This window comes from Bos grunniens, chromosome 11 (genome assembly GCF_055505025.1).
Source record: "Bos grunniens cultivar Pamir isolate PY7600 chromosome 11, Bosgru_T2T1.0, whole genome shotgun sequence".
Lineage (NCBI taxonomy): Eukaryota > Metazoa > Chordata > Mammalia > Artiodactyla > Bovidae > Bos > Bos grunniens.
Window position 1 is genome coordinate 61,392,741 of NC_141175.1, and position 16,195 is coordinate 61,408,935.

Genomic DNA, 16,195 nt, shown 5'->3' on the forward strand with positions numbered 1-16,195 from the left:
GAATCACTTTGCTGTACAACTGAAACTAACACAATATTGTAAATCAACTATATTCCAATATGCATAAAAATTAAATTTTAAAACACATAATGGAAAAGAATCTGAAAAAGAAGAAAAAAGTGTGGGAAAAAGTGCCAATTTTTGTCACATTTGTTGCAACTCTAGTTGGTATTTTTTATAGTGCCTTTATGATCTTATGGTGTTTTTCATGATTATAGGGTGAAGTCTACCAGTATTTCCTTTATTGTTTTAGATTTGTTTGTGTGGTTTTAAAAAGTCTTTACACAAGGATAAAAATTTTTCTGTTTTCTTATAAATTTTATTAAAGATTTTACTTATAAAAATTTATATTTTACCTAACTTGAAATTAATTTTGTTATATGATTCAGAATCTAATTTCATATTTCTTTTTCCTCCTGAATGATTCTTCCAAATATCTCATTTATTCCAAGGTTTCTCACTAGTGGCACTTCTGATATTTGGGGCCAGGTAATTCTTTGGGGGTTGTCCTGTACACTCAGGATGTCTAACAACATTTCTGATCACTATCAAATTCTAGTAGCGTTATACCAGTTGTGACAACCAAAAATGCCTCTAGATGTTGCCCAGGGTCCCCTGGGAAAAAAATCACCTCAAATTGACAACCACTGATTTATCCTTCCCCTGAAATGATTTGAAATACTACATAGACCACAAAATACATTCTTATATATCATATACACTTGGTGACATTTCAGAACTTTCTATTCAGTTCCAGTTATTTGATGTTTATTCTTAGACTATATAAAAAAGAGTCCCAAACAGTTTTCATTATTGTAGTTTTGAATGAACCTTTAATCAGTTTACACTCTTGTTTTTTCAGTTTCTTTTCTATTCTTCACAGAGGATACTTTATCTTATTGAGTGATTGAATGGAAAGGAACAAAAGAGACCCAAGTGGAATCTGGGACATGGGAGGCACCCCCCCTCCTCCCCCGTCATGTCAAAGAGGCCCACACTGGGTGGAACAGGCAGGCATGGGTCTGTCTGGAACTGATAAGAGGAAAGGCGCCTAATAGGATCTGGAAGTCACAACCCCAGGATCATCTGTTGAGACCCAAAGGGAAGAAGCTACAGAAGATAAAATCAGGAAGAGAAGGCAGCCCTTTGATCTGCTGTATTCCTAGGTGGGGCTGAGGGAAGGAAGTGGGGGAACAGGACAATTATGATTATTTACAGAGTATCTGGCCTTCCCTGGGGGCTCAAATGGTAAAGAATCCGCCTGCAATATGGGAGACATGGGTTTGATCCCTGGGTTAGGAAGATCCCTTGGAGGAGGGCATGGCAACCCACTCTAGTATTCTTGCCTGGAGAATCCCCATGGACAAAGTAGCCTGGCAGGCTACAGTCCATGGGGTCACAAAGAGTCAGGAACGACTGAGTAACTAAGTACAGCACAGGGTACCTATGCTTCTCTTTAAGAGCTTCCCCCGGTGGCTCAGACGGAAAAGAATCTGCCTACAATGCAGGAGACCTGGGTTCGATCCCTGGATTGGAAAGATGTCCTGGAGAAGGGAATGGCAACCCACTCTGGTATTCTTGCCTGGAGAACCCTGTGGACAGAGGAGCCTGGTGGGCTACAGTTCATGAAGTCTCAAAGAGTTGGACATGACTGAGGGACTGAGCATGAGCACAAACACCTCTGGGAAGGACGAGTCCACCTCTGCCGGGACTATTGTTGGGATAAATAGGTCAGGGCTGCCTCGTCCCTGGAGCCAACAGCCCAGGGGTTCTAGAATTCTGTCTCCCTCTACATCAGAGACAAAAAGCTCAGATCAAAGACTCGGGTGACAGGTATCCCAAGGGTACCACTGAGGATGGTTTCTGTGGCAAGAAATAGGAAACGTGACTCAGACAATAAAAGAAATTTCTAGGCCCCGGTGACAGAAAGTCCATAGGGAGGCTTCCTCCAGCAGCTCCATGACATTCAAGGACCTGCTTCTTTCCTGGGCTCTGCGCTGTTAGTGGCATCCTTGGTTAAGTGCTTGGAACTCCCAGATGGATACTCAGGGCTGCCTGGTTCCCATTGTACTGTGCTAATAATCACACAGCAGAAAACTCTTCGCCCTAGAATTCCCAGCAAAAGTCCTGACGTTCACTTTGATTAGACCATACTCGTTCACAGGTCCATCTGGGAGAAGGGTGTGTGTTAGTCTCTCAATTGTGTCCAACTCTTTGTGACCCCACCAGGTTTCTCTGCCCATGGGATTTTACTGGCAAGAATACTGGAGTGGATAGCCATTCTCTTCTCCAGGGGATCTTCCTGACCCAGGGATCGAACCCAAATCTCCTACTTTGCAAGCAGATTCTTTATCATCTGAGCCACCCCAGAGAAGGGTAGAATTGGCTTCTCTAAATCAGCTTAGAGCTGGGATCACTTAAGTCCCCATTGGAAATCTGGGCTAGCTGGGAAGGGGAAGAAGGAAGAGGAAAGAGCTGCTATGTGCCCACTGCACCAGGAACCCTGGATGAGCCAAGAGAGAGACGCAGTCTGGAGTCTGAAATTTGGAAAGAAATACTTCTGTTATCAGAGAAATTTGTCCCTTACATCTTAGATTCATAGCATCATTTTTCTTTATAACATCCTTATCATTTCTTCTCAAGGGCTTCCCTGGTGGCTCAGATGGAAAAGAATATGCCTGCAATGCAGGAGACCTGGGTTGAATTGCTGGATCAGGAAGATCCCTAGGAGAAGAGAATGGATACCCACTCTAGTATTCTTATCTGGAGAATTCCACAGACCAAGGAGCCTGGCAGGCTACAGTCAGTGGGGTCACAAAGAGTCAGACACGGGTGAGCAATTTTCGCTTTATCATTTCTTCCCAAGTGCAGCATTCAAAAACCCTGTCAGCCCCTAAGAAAAATGTAGACCCAGGGACTTCCCTGGTGGCCCAGTGGTTAAGATTGCACGCTTCCAATGCAGAAGGGTGTGGGTTCGAGCCCTGGTCGGGGAACTAAGATGCCACATGCCACTCAGTGTGGCTAAAAACAAATAAAAGAAATATAGGGCTTCTCTGCTGATCAGGTGGTTAAGAATCTGCCTTGCAATGCAGGGGACACTGGTTGGATCCCTTATCCAGAAAGATCTCACATGCCACGGAGCAGCTAAGCCTGTGGGACACAAATACTGAGCCCAACCTCATTGCAAAGCCAGCTACTGCAATGAGAAGCCTGTTCACAGAACTAGAGAATAGCCCCCACTCGCCGCAACTAGAGAAAGCCCACACACAACAATGAAGACCCAGCACAGCCATAAATAATTTAAAAAAAAAGAAAAGTAAATGTGCCCAGAAAAATGCATGTGACCTATATCAGGAACTAGATCCCCAGACAAAACCAGCATCTCTCTGCCTGTTCAGTCCAGCCTCTCCATAAAGAGCGCTTACAAGTTTTAAGTGATAGGGACCATGTCACAGTGTTTTGTCCAGGAAACACTCTGCAACTATCATAGCAAAAAGTGCCCTGGTGCTGCAGGCTGGTCTGTGATAACCACTGTCTTTCCTGAAATGCTCGGCTTCTTCTTGATGCTAGGAGGGCTGCTGGGGAAGAAGCAGGCAAGGAACAAGCCCTGGCCTGCCGTCAGCCCAGTGGCTTTGCAAAAGCAATGCCTGTAACAGCCTCTCTATCTTCTCCAAACATGTTTCTCATCTGCTGGTCCCAGCACTTTGGTGTCATCAAATAGATCCCTGGCTCCTACCCATGAACTCTGCTCTGTTTAACAGAAAGTTCTGAAAGATGGCAGTGGTGGGAGGCGGGAGGGCAAGTCAACACTTAGCCTGTTCCGGCAACACGATGCCTCAAGGTTCCTACTGCAGTCAGGGTCAGCCAAGCTGCCATAGACCATGGGGTTGCATAGATAATGCCAGAGTTGCATGCCAGGGTTTCAGAAAATGGCGGTATTGTCAATACCCTTGCAGTTATGCCTGCCAATCAGACTGTGTTTTGTTTAACTGAACTATGGTTCATTGATATGGGTACTCTTTCCAAAAGTACAAGATCCCAGCAAAAAAAAAAAAAAAAAAACCAGAAATGAGGCTTCCCTAGTGGCTCAGCAGTAAAAAAAAATCCTCCTGCCAATGCAGGAGACAGGGGTTCAATCCCTGGTCTGCGAAGATTCCATGTGCCTTGGGGCAACTAAGCCTGTGCACCACAACTCTTGAGCCTGTGCGTTAAAACCCAGGATCAGCAAAATACTGAGCCCACCTGCTGCAACTACTGAAGCCTGAGCACCCTGGAACCCATGCCCCACAACAAGAGAGTAGACCCCGTTTGCCACAACTAGAGAAAAGCCTGTGCAGCAACAAAGACCGAGAATAGCCAATAAATAAAGATGATAAAACCCCAGAAATGGGTAGCAGAGGCATCTCTACCATCTCTAAAGCCAATAATAATCACCCTGTTCTTTATTTTCCTTCCCCTTCAGTTGCCACTCATCTTCGATGGCTTTAAAGACCCCAAAAGTCCAGGTCACGGATCTCATGGTCAGGACTCTTTTCTCTGTAATAACTATCTCACAGAATGGCCACAGAATAACTATCTAAATATCTGATCCTCTGCCACTCCTTTTTCCTTTTGCCTTCAATCTTTCCCAGCATCAGGATCTTTTCCAATGGGTCGGCTCTTTGAATCAGGTGGCCGAATGTATAAAATAGATAACTAGTAAGAACCCACTGTACAACACAGGGAAGTCTACTCAACAGTCTATAATGACCAACATAGGAATAGAATCTAAAAGAGAGTGGACATATGTATGTGTATAATGGATTCACTTTGCTGTACATTGGAACTAACACTACATTGTAAATCAGGTATATTCCAATAAAATGTTTAAAAATAAAATTTTGTTTAAAAAAAATCTTCCCTTCAGTTTCTGTTTTCACTACAGCTCTGGCTATCTATTGCCACATAACAAAACTATTCCAAAACTTAGTAGCTCAAAATAAGCATTTTATTTTGTCCATAATTTGGAGGATCAGGAATTTGGAGGTGACTTATTTGCTCTTCCCTGCTCCACTCAGTAACAGGTGAGGAAAGAGAATCAATTTCCAATGTGGCTCACTCACATGGCTGGCAAGTTGGGGCTGGCTATTGAGACTGGGAACCTTGGCTCCTCTCCATACATCTGCCTGGGCTATGTCACAACACAGTGGCCCCAAGGTAGTCAGAGTACCTTGTCCCCAGATCAAATACTCTAAGAGATGGGAGGTGGAAGCTGCCAGGATCTAAGGGACTGTGTCTGGAAATTGGCAGTCACTTCTGCCAAATTCTATGACTCAAAGCAGAGACAGCCCACCCAAACTTGAGAAGGGATGCTGAGAGTCGGTGTCTATGGGAAGAGGGTCAAAGGATCTGTGGCCATGCCTTTTTTAAATTTATTTTTAATTGGAGAATAATTGCTCTATGATGTTGTGTTGGTTTCTGCTGCACAGCAGTGTGAATCAGCCATAAGTGTACATACATCTCCTCCCTCTTGAGCCTCCCTCTCACCAGCCCCCATCCCACCTCTCTTGGTTCTCACAGAGCACTAGGTTGAGCTCCCTGTGTTATACAGCAACTTCCCATTAGCTATTTGTTTTATACATGGTAACGTATATGTTTCAGTGCTACTCTGTCAACTCGCCCCACCCTCTCCTTCCCTCACCCCACCCCCAACCCGATGTGTTGTGGCCATTCTTATACTGCCATTGTTGTCCTTTCCTTACGTCAGCTTGCACACCGGTGCAACAGACAAGGCATTACCATTTCATAGTTCATATACTTCCTCTCTCACCTCAGCCTCTCCTATTCCTTCCAAAATCCTGGTCCTTTGTCCATCTGTCATCTCTCACACCTGCTGATGTTCATCTCCAGTCACAGATTCAGAAGCTCTACTACACTGTAACTTACTGTCAGTCAAGAGCTTTGGCATCTGGTAGACCTGGGTGGGGCTTCCCAGGTGGTGCTAGTGGTAAAGAACCCAAATGCCAATGCAGGAGATGTAAGAGACGAGGGTTCAATCCCTGGGTCGGAAAGATCCCCTGGAGGAGGACATGGCCACCCACTCTAGTATCCTTGCCTGGAGAACTCCATGGACAGAATAGCCTGGCGGGCTACGATCTATAAGACAGCAAAGTGTCGGACATGACTGAAGTGACTTAGCCCACATGCATGCATGCAGACTTGAATGAGAATCAACTCTATTAATGACTTGCTGTGACTGGACAAATTATTTAATATCTGACATTCAATTTCCTCACGTGAAATAAGAAGCCTACCTCATAAGATTACTGGGAGGATTAATAAACAAAGTATTAGGCAAAAATTATAAAATCTGACAATGCCAAGTGTTGGCAAAGGCATAGCACTAACCTGAACTCTTTTTTAATTTCATTTATTTATGTTTATTTTGGCTGTCCTGGGTCTTTGTTGCTGCACACTGGTTTTCTCTAGTGGTAGTGAGTGGGGGCTACTCTCTAGTTATGGTGCAAGGGCTCTAGGACTCGTGGGCTTCAGTAGCTGTGGCACACGAGCTTTGCTGCCCCATGGCATGTGAAATCTTCTTGGACCAGGGGTTGAACCTGTGTCCCCCTGCATTGACAGGGGGATTCTTAACCACTGGACCACAGAGAAGACCACTAGAACTCTTATATACTGCTCACGAGGTCATAAACTGCTTCAATTTTGGAGACGAATTTTGGCAATATATGATAAGATTAAAGAAGAATATATACTACAATGCAGCAATTCTATGTCTAGATTTAGACCCTGAGAAACTCCTGCCAGGTACCCAAGGAAACCCGTATAAGAATACTAATAAAAAGAGGGAAAAAAAGACTACTAATGGTAGCACTGTTTTTAATTGCCAAAGATTGGAAAGCACCTCAGTGTTGACCAAGAAAAGAGATAATAAGCTGTGGCATGGTCACACATGAGCCAGAGTTACATATACTAACACAGAGGAATCCCACTACTACAGTATATAAAAAGTAAATTATATGAAAATGCATATGGTGAGAAATCATTTACAATTAGCTTGAAACATGCAAAACAGTGTTACTCTCATTTAGGGAAACAGGCATGGGTAGCAAAAGTAAAATGAAATAGAAAACACTAAATTCAACTCTGAATGAAACAGGGGGAAAGCAGTCCAGACCCTGGAATCTTAAACTACTTATTGGGTATAAGAGTTTTCATTATTTTATTATTTTTATAACCTTCTCTATATCTGAAATATTTTACATCAAATTTTGAGAGTTTTAGAGACTTATTTATAGGGATTTTCCTGTAAGTCCAGTGGTTAAGATTCTGTGCTTCCACTGCAGGGGACATGGGTTCAATCCCTGGTCAGGGAACAAGATCCCACACGCCCAGGGTGTGGTCAAAAATAAATAAATAAAGACCTATTTATATGAGTATGTGCACAGCACTGGGGATGAGGCAAAGGCTCAATATGCAGTAGGAACTGCCATCATTTTCATTCTGACATCCCACGCCTTGTTATTTACTCAACCTTGGGACTCTCACTCCACCCTGAAACTAGGAAAAGGTGTTTCCATTTTTACAAGAGCTTAAATGAATGTGTGACTAAGGTCATGCCTGTGTATGTGCTCAGTTGTGTCCAAATCTTTGCAACCCCATGGACTGTAGCCCTCCAGGCTCCTCTGTCCATAGGATTTCCCAGGCAAGAAAACTGGAGTGAGTCACCATTTCCTCCTCCAGGGGATCTTCCCAACCCAGGGATCAAACTCATGTCTCCTGCATTACAGATGGATTCTCTACCACTGAGTCACCTAGGAAGCCACCTAAGGTCATGAGAAGATGCATTTATCTGGTTGCCTGAATCTGATTGGATTTTTAGAAGAGTCAACTTTTTTTTTTCACCAAGGGAAAGAAATGAAGTTGACAAATATGCTATGTGATCAGACACTAACAGTGGAAAGATTTTTCAAAAGTCCTGATTTGAAAACAAGGCATGCCAGTATACCTAGTTCAGTTCCTTCATTCCCATTCAACAGACTGTAACAGAGAGCAGTCATTTACCCCAGGTGACCAACATAGGCCATCTGTTTTCAAGGTCTGAACTCTGGAAGAATATTGGAATTCCCAAGAGAACTTAAAAAAATTCTGCTGCCATGGAACTTCCCTGGGGGTATAGTGGTTAAGATTCTGACTTCCAGTGCTGGGGGTTTGGGCTCAATCCCTGGAATGAAGATCCTACATGCCACGTGGCACAGTCAAAAAATATGAAATTAATATATGAAATAAAAATGTTGAAAAATGAAAAAAAAGAAGAAAAAAATCATAAAAATAAAAATCCTATGCCCAGGTCCCATCTATACCAATTAAATCCCAGTGTCTGACTTCTCTGATGGCCAAGTGGTTAAGAATCCACCTGCCAGTGCAAGGGACACCGGTTTGATCCCCAGTCCAGAAAGAGTCCACATGCTGCAGGACTCAGCTAAGGTACAGCTAAGCCCGTGTACCACAACTACTGAGCCCTTGCACCCTAGAGCCTGTGCTCCACAAGAGAAGGCAACGCAATCAGTAGCGCTGCAACTAGAAAAAGTCCACGCCCAGCAACGAAGACCCAGCACGGCCAAAAATACATAAATACTAAATGTTTTAATTATAAAAGAAGTAATATCTTTAAAAAAATCCCAGTGCCCCTGGAAGGCACCCAGGCCTCAGGTCTTCAAATGAGTCCAATGGGCAGCCAAAGAAGAGAATCACTGGCCTATTTGGTCCTTTCAGGAAAATGATACCCTGAAACATCAGATACCACCTGTGAATTCAGGTTGCTTTCCCTCGTTCTTTCATATGTAAAACATTCATTAATTCGTTTTTATTCCTTCCAAAGCTTTTATCATTCAAGTCAATCATAGATCCAATTACAGAAATAAGAGTGCTTAGGGTTGGGCCTGTGACAAAGTGCCAGCTGCCTACACCGTGTCTCTTCTACCCAGCTCTTAATAATACAACTCTGACTCTTACCTAAGCTGTGGTCACCCCACTGAAAATCACATTTCCCAAAGGATGGGAGAGAAAAGAAATCTCTCCTTTGCAGGGGTTAATAGTCAGCCACCTTTTGCTCTGGCTAAGCCATGAGAAAATCACCATGGGAAAAGAATAAAAGCAAAATATAGCAATACAGCATAACCCAAATAAAAGTACATCAGGTTGATCAGTTGGGGTTGTCATGCCCTGCTAAGCTAAGGAAAAACATAGTGTGGACCTTGGAACATCGGGTCAGCACAAGTTCAGAATGCTGCTTGTGCACACACTAAGATGTTTTCCCAAGGCATAAGCGGGTCTATGACCTTCAGCTAGGTTATAGCCCTTGTACAAGAAAATAACAAAGATAGTTTAAAGTAATCAATAAAATGGGAGACGTTACTGGGGACATAGGAGGCTGACTTCACCATAGCACAACAAATACTTTCTGCTTGCCAAGACACTAAATAAAAGTGATGCAGCTCTGAGAAACAGGGCTCTTGACCCAAGAGGTCTTGAGTCCCCTGGTCCCATCTTTAAAACTTTTAATTCTGTCTCTAGTTCCTTTTTCCCAAACTGTGTATTTGATCCCTACCTGCTGTGCTGGCCGCAGCACTCCTTTACCAAAACTACCAACTAATAAATATTCAAGGAGTAAGAAAAATAGAAAATCATCATTTTACAACTAGTTTAGACCCAGGTTTTATCCCTGGGTTAGGAAGATCCCCTGGAGAAGGAAATGGCAACTTACTCCAGTATTCTTGCCTGGGAAATCCCATGGGCAGAGGAGCCTGGCAGGCTACAGTCCATGGGGTCACGAAGAGTCAGACACGACTGAGTGACTAACACGTTCACACTTTGGTAATAACGGATTCAAGCAAGATTCATCAATGAATACTGAGGCCATTGAGTGAAAGACGGCTGCGGGGGTGGAGGGCTTAAAATAGTCACGCAATCTCAAAGTTTCATGCCACAGATAAGGTATTCATTGCAAACATACGAGGAGAAGGGGACAACGGAAGATGAGATGCTTGGATGGCATCACTGACTCAATGGACGGAGTTTGAGCAAACTCCGGGAGATGGTGAAGGACAGGGAAGCCTGGTATGCTGCAACAGTCAGAGATGACTAAGCGACTGAACACCAACCACAACAACTTTGAAGATGATAAGTCTGGAAGACGCCCCCCGCTGTGTTCGTTGCTAAGCAATCACATCTCAGCAAACCCAGCCCTCCCTACTCTGTGGTGCCTCTGGGCTGGAACTTTTCCAACCACCCGAAAATCCCATGGATGGAGGAGCCTGGTAGGCTGCAGTCCATGGGGTAGCGAAGAGTCGGACACGACTGAGCGACTTCACTTTCACTTTTCACTTTCATGCACTGGAGAAGGAAATGACAACCCACTCCAGTGTTCTTGCCTGGAGAATCCCAGGGACGGGGGAGCCTGGTGGGCTGCCGTCTATGGGGTCGCACAGAGTCGGATACGACTGAAGCGACTTAGCAGCAGCAGCACTGCTTGCCAGCTGCCGGTAGGGGGAGCTGTGAGGAGACCGCAGGGGAAAGAAACTACTTGTTCTGCTTCTTGGAGAAGGCAGTGGCACCCCACTCCAGTACTCTTGCCTGGAAAATCCCATGGACGGAGGAGCCTGGTAGGCTGCAGTCCATGGGGTCGCTGAGGGTCGGACGCGACTGAGCGACTTCACTTTCACTTTTCACTTTCATGCTTTGGAGAAGGAAATGGCAACCCACTCCAGTGTTCTTGCCTGGAGAATCCCAGGGACGGCAGAGCCTGGTGGGCTGCTGTCTATGGGGTCGCACAGAGTCGGACACGACTGAAGCGACTTAGCAGCAGTAGCAGCCACATATTGCATCACATTTCTTGTCTCCCACAGCAGTAGTTCCCCCTTGCCCCACCAGCTGAATTCTGTTCTAGGTTTTATAGCCCTCACAAGAATCAGCCTCTTCACATACTTTTTTTTTTTTTTTTTTGGTGGTGTGTCATGTGACCAGGGATCAACCAGGGATCAAACCAGGGAACCAGTTCCCCGACTACGGATCGAACCCATGTCGGATACATTGGAAGGGAGGAGTCAACTACTGACAGCTAGGGATAGCCCCGTTTTCAAACACTTCTTAAAGTCACTAACTGCCAGTATGCCCCTCTCAGGGCTTTGAGTCACCAGCATCAGCCCATCATTGACTTAGGGAAGAAGTCAATTTTCTTCCCTGTTCTTGATATTTTCACTCACTCACAGTTTAACTTAATCCTAATTTGTACAGGGTATAAATACACTTAATACACTTTTCTTTAAAGGCAAACCACCAAAATTAAATCCTTCACTTCAGATTTTAAAAATACATAAAGGTAGAGTTAAGAAAAATTACTTAGTAGTCATGCCATACTCAAAAAGGTGTCTAGGGGATCAGTGTCAAGTTAAACATTAACATGTCAAGAAAATATATAAAAATACATATATTTATCTGGAGGATGAGACCAGTTATTAATAATAAACACTTTTTAAGAAGTGCTTATGAAGGGTCAGACACAGCACACTTTACATGCATTCTTTTATTTAATCCTGTGACATAAGTAGCATCAGTCTTTAGACAAGGACCTGAGGCTTAGAAAGATGAAATGATTTCCAGGATATAAAAGCAGTAGAGCTGGAATTCAAAGCTAGATAGCTCTGGCTCCAAAGCTTATGCTTGTAGCCACCACACCATACCACACACAAGAGGTCATCACTGCCTTTATAATCTCTGATTCCAATGGCAACTTCAAATTTAAAGCCCTTCTCTGTGGTAGACAATGATTCTACATGGACCATGACAGAACCACAAAAAAAACCAAAGATTTTAAACAGAAGTGTCATATTAACTCTATACTCACAAGCTGACAGTATTTCCAAAAAGCTGGCAAGATCAACCACATTTAGACTGATGGAGAGCTTACCAGAAGCCAAGACCTCCACTACAAGAAAATTATCTCCTTTCCAAATCAGTAATGTCCACATAAGGCCCATTATATGACTGTTCAACTAATGGGCAATATTGACTAATATTCTGAGAATGTGCCCCCCTCCAGTTTTTAATTGAGATTCAATTTAATAAAGGCTTCTAGAAAAACACGTCAAATCAATAGACAGTTGGTTCTTATGGGCTGAAACTGGATCTCTAATGGTCCTTGTACATAGCATAGACTTGCCCTGGGATTTCCAAAGCTCCATTATCCTTCATGCTGAACTAAAAAAGTACTATTTTACTTTAGGAGCCAAACCAGCAACTCAGCTGCCAACGATTATTTTGCAAAGCGGGACACAGTTACTTGAAAATTATATTTTTCCAATTAGCACAGTGGGAAACACGACGGAGGCATTCAGCCCAAGCCTGCAATTAGAGAACATTTGCTTGCTTCTAGAAATAGAATGAATGGGAAGTAGAAACCTGCTATCTGTCTTCAGCAAAAATCCTCTGGGAGGGGAGACCTTGCACCAATGTCAGCAGTCCCCAGAAAATAAACATCTTCCTCATTTTCCTAAGTAGCAGTCGGCACTGCATCACAGTGTGTTCAGCTGAGATGAAACCTAGCATCATCTCCGAATGTAACAAAAGGGGTTTCCACAAGAGCCGGGTCGTTAGAAAGGCAAAGATTGCTGCCAATGAGCAGCTCTGTTTTTATTTTTACCTTTTTAATTTTGTATTATGTGTTTATTTTGGGCTGCACTGGGTCTTCATTGCTGCACACTGGCTCTCTCTAGTTTGTGGGGGCGGGGGGCAGGGGCAGCGCTACTCTTCGTTGCGGTGCACAGGCTTCTTGTTCCAGTGGCTTCTCCTCTTACAGAGCATAGGCTCGAGGCACAAGGGCTTCAGTAGTTGCAGCCCTTAGGCTCAGCAGTTTCAGCAACCTGGCTCGAGAGCACAGGCGTCAGCAGTTATGGTACCTGGGCCTTAGTTGCTCCATGGCATGTGGAATCTTCCCGGATCAGGGATTGAACCCATGACCCCTGCATTGGCAGGTCGATTGTTATTCGCTGTACCACCAGGGAAGTCCAGTGTTTTATTTTAGTATTTAAAAAATCTATTAATGAAGTCTTCTAAGTCTTTCTCTGTCACAAAAGCAGACAGCACTTCAGCCATCTCCAGTTAGCAGGCACTGCTCAGATTTCAAAGATCTCACTGTGTCTCAGTGAAACAATGGATAGTTCAAGAATTTAAATCTCTCAAGCAGAGGCAAAGACAAAGGCAGAAAACAGATTTAAAGAGAAACAACTTTCAGGGACTTCTCTGGTGGTCCAGTGGCTAAGACTCCAAGCTGCCAATGCAGGGGGCCCGGGGGTTCAATCCCTAATCAGGGAACGAGATCCCACATGCCACAACCAAGAGTTTGCAAGCTGCAACTAAGACCTGGCTAGCCAAATAAATAAAAATAAAAATGCTGCATGCCACAGCTAAGATTCTGCTCATATTTTGGATGTTAATTTTTTTAAAAAAAGAGAAAAATGACTTTCACACCATGGGTTATGAGTTCTGTAACTTTTTTGAAATTTTGGAGCTCTACACAAGAGTTTTGTGTGAGGCAAGAGAAAACCATTGACAATCAAGATATTTGCAAATCATACCTACCGCACAAACACAGTGGAGAAAGGGTTTAATGGACCAGACAGCTAATACCACTAGGTTGTAGATGAAACATCACAACCCAGCTTTTAATAAGTGTCTTAAATTTGTCACCTTTGGTCTCTAAGCACCTTGATGCTGCTTGAAGCTGAAAGGGTGAGGGCGGTTAAAAACAAATCCTTTTATTTCCTGCCAGTCAGGAAACGAACTGTTGAAAACTCTAGCTTAGCCTACCTAGAGCTGAGCCCAGCTTGCAAAAGTGATGGCAACTTTTGAGTAAACATGATTGTGTAACATTTATCTAGCTCTCAGTTACTATATTGTAGTTTAACCAGGTGACTTGACATTGACCTGTTTAATCTCTCAATGATATTGTTCATTTCCTGTTCTGGTTGCTGGTTTCATGGATTTAAGTCAGCAAGTTACACAATTGTGTACACTTTTCTGTGTACATTATTTCAACTTTTTTTAAAATCTAAATTTTATCAGTAAAAAAGTAATTAATTAAAGGGGGATCAGCTTCCAACAATTTAACTTTTTTTTTTTAATTTTATTTATTTACTTTTGGTGGTGCTGGGTCTTCATTGTTACTGAGGCTTTTCTCTAGTTGTGGTGCTCAAGCTTCTCTTGTAGCTGAGCATGGGCTCTAGGGCCCGCTGGCTTCAGCAGTTGTAACACAAGTGCTCAGTAGTTGCAGCACACGGGCTTAGCTGCTCTGTGGCATGTGGGATCTTCCCGACCCAGGGATCAAACCCATGTCTTCAGCATTGGCAGGTGGATTCTTTACCACTGAGCCACCAGGGGAGCCCTAAAGTTTGTTGTTACTTTAGCTCTTGGCTGTCCTGACTGGGTCTTCATTGCTGCGAGGGCTTTTCTCGAGCTGCAGCCAGTGGGGACTATTCTCTAGTTACCGTGCACGGGCTTCTCAGTGCAGTGGTTTCTCTTGTTCAGCTCATGGGCTCAGTAGTTGCAGTTTTAGTTGCTTAGTTGCTTATGTGGAATCTTCCTGGAGCAGGGATCAAACCCATGTCCCCTGCACTGGCAGGCAAACTCAACCACTGAACCACCAGGGAAGTCTTACCTTCTCTTCACTGTTGAGAAATAGCTCTGGGAAGTCCTTATATATGAGGCCAGGCCAGAATCACTTCCTCTGGGATGTCTCCATCTTTTTCATCACAACCACCTTCCTCATTTATGCTGACAAGCTCACCTTCACTAAGTGTCTCTGACTGCCAATCTAGAATCTCCCAAACAGTAGCAGTGTCAACCCTCCCAAGTTTAGATAATCAATTCACATCCACTGTGAATCCTGCAAAGTTATTTGTGGTGTAGTAAGTTTCTGCCACACTACAAATTACTGCTTCTTTCTGCCATGAAGCTTTCAATAGCTTCCAAACGTTGGCTTAAGCAATCACAAAATCTCCAGTTGTAGCATCTATAGTCTGTCCAAATCTGTTAAAAGCTGAAATAACCTCTTGGTCCATTGGCTGGATCAATGAAAGCTGTGTTTGATGGTCAATGGCAAGTTTTCACACTTTCACTCAAGCCCCCAGAAGAATCTGGAACATAAGCCAACGGCAGTGCTAAAAAGCCTAGAGCATCTCTCTACCGCTGGGATCACTACTAAAAAGCTCTGTTTTCTGTGAGTGAACTGAATAAATGCTGCACAGCAACCAGACACCAAAAAGACTTTGAAAGTAGCGACCCAAGAGGTCATTCATCGGGTCAGTGTGCATCTGCTCCGTTATAAATGAGATTTGTGGACAAAAGAGCTCGCATTACAGTTTGCACTGTATGCAATTACTCAGTTAATATGCCAGGCACTGAAATCTGAACGGTGTTACCAGGGGAACTGGTGTCATTTACCTGAAAACCATGGTAATGGATGCATGCATTTGGAGTCTTGCAAAAAAGCAAGGTACTGAAAACAGGAAGACTAAAATGCATAGTGACCGCTCCCCCACTGAGCCCTAGAACTCTGAGCAGTTAGGCCTTTACTGATTGAGATTCTTTCTCAGGAAGCTGCTGTATGGTGTTCTCCCCACAAACAAGGGAATAAACCAAGAAAAACAAAAACATGCACTCTTGGGGGGTTTCCTGGTGGTCCAGTGTTTAAGAATCCACCTTGTAAGGCAAGGGACACTGGTTCAGTCCCTGGTCCAGGAAGAGTCCACATGCCAGCAACTAAACCTGTGTGTCACAACTACTGAGACTGCGCTCTAGAGCCTGAGTTCTGCAACAAGAGTAGCCACCACAATGAGAAGCCTGGGCACTGCAACTAGAGTAGCCTCCACTCACCGCAGCCAGAGGAAGTCTGAGTACAGCAATGGAGACCCACCACAGCCAAAAAAAATAAAATAGCTTTTTAAAAAAAATTATAAAAAGAAAACAAACATTGGCTGTAGGAAATCCAACAAAGGAGATAAATCCCCAGAATAGTAGAGGGAAATTTTAGGATGCAGACCTGAAACTTTTGTCTAAACTAGAACAGATCTGAAGCTCTGAGTGAGGCTATCCTAAAATATTGGGAGCTTCCCTGTTGCTTCTCATAGTCCTAAAAGGAAATTAA